The sequence below is a fragment of the Lotus japonicus genome, chromosome 1 (genome assembly GCF_012489685.1).
Source record: "Lotus japonicus ecotype B-129 chromosome 1, LjGifu_v1.2".
Classification (NCBI taxonomy): domain Eukaryota; kingdom Viridiplantae; phylum Streptophyta; class Magnoliopsida; order Fabales; family Fabaceae; genus Lotus; species Lotus japonicus.
The window spans coordinates 36,351,798-36,352,804 of NC_080041.1; the positions used below are offsets into that span (position 1 = coordinate 36,351,798).

The window sequence follows — 1,007 nt, forward strand, 5'->3', positions numbered from 1 at the left end:
AGAGCTGCTGAGATAGCCGCCATGGCTGCCCATATGACGGAGGAGGAGATGCAAGCCCACATTGAAGAAAGAGTGAATGAGGCTATTGCTCAAAGACTTCAAGAGCAAGAATTGGAGAATGCCAATCGTTCTCTTAGAGACCTCACCTCGGCTTCCATGAGCTACGATTATCCGGGCAGCATAGTTTCCCCCGATGGCACGGGAAATTTTGAGCTGAGGCCGGCATTCATTAATTTGGTGAGCCAAAATCAGTATGGTGGAGGTGCTCTTGAAGATCCTCATGCACACATGGAGCGGTTTATCCGCAATTGCAACACCTACAGAGTTCAGAATGTTTCAGCGGACACCATCCGCTTGAGTTTATTCCCTTTTTCATTGAGGGATATTGCTGAGGAGTGGTTGAATTCACAGCCCCAAGGTAGAATTACATCTTGGGAAGACTTGGCTGAGAAGTTCACCACGAGGTTTGTTCCAAGAGCCCTCTTGAGGAAACTCAAGAATGACATCATGACTTTTACTCAATCCACCGATGAGAATCTCTATGAAGCTTGGGAGAGGTTCAAGAAGCTCTTGAGGAGGTGTCCTCAACATAACCTTACTCAAGTTGAACAAGTGGCAAAGTTCTATGATGGTCTCCAATATTCTTCGAGGTTTGGTTTGGATGCGGCTTCAAGCGGTGAGTTCGATGCCTTACTTCCACAAGTGGGGTACGAATTGATTGAAAAAATGGCTATAAGAGCCATGAACTCTAGTAATGATCGCCAAGCCCGAAGAGGAGTCCTTGAGGTTGAAGCTTATGATCAACTTATGGCCTCCAACAAGCAACTCTCCAAGCAAATGAATGAGATTCAGAATCAAATGAAGACTACCAAGATTGGTGGTCGAGTTGCCAAGGTGGAGTGTGTGACTTGTGGAGGGCCACATGACAACGAAGAATGCACAGAGACTAGACCGGAGGAGGAAGTGAAGGCTATGGGTCAAGCTCGGAATGACCCATTTTCAAATAC

General features: G+C 46.6%; 1 non-coding gene across 1 annotated transcript; it reads right to left on the reverse strand.

The window, feature by feature from the left end:
* Nucleotides 1–489: 489 nt before the first annotated feature.
* On the reverse strand, nt 490–596 carry LOC130734803 (small nucleolar RNA R71). Its single transcript, XR_009018144.1, has one exon. It is a non-coding gene; the product is annotated as a small nucleolar RNA R71 (small nucleolar RNA).
* Between the last annotated feature and the right edge of the window lie 411 nt (nt 597–1,007).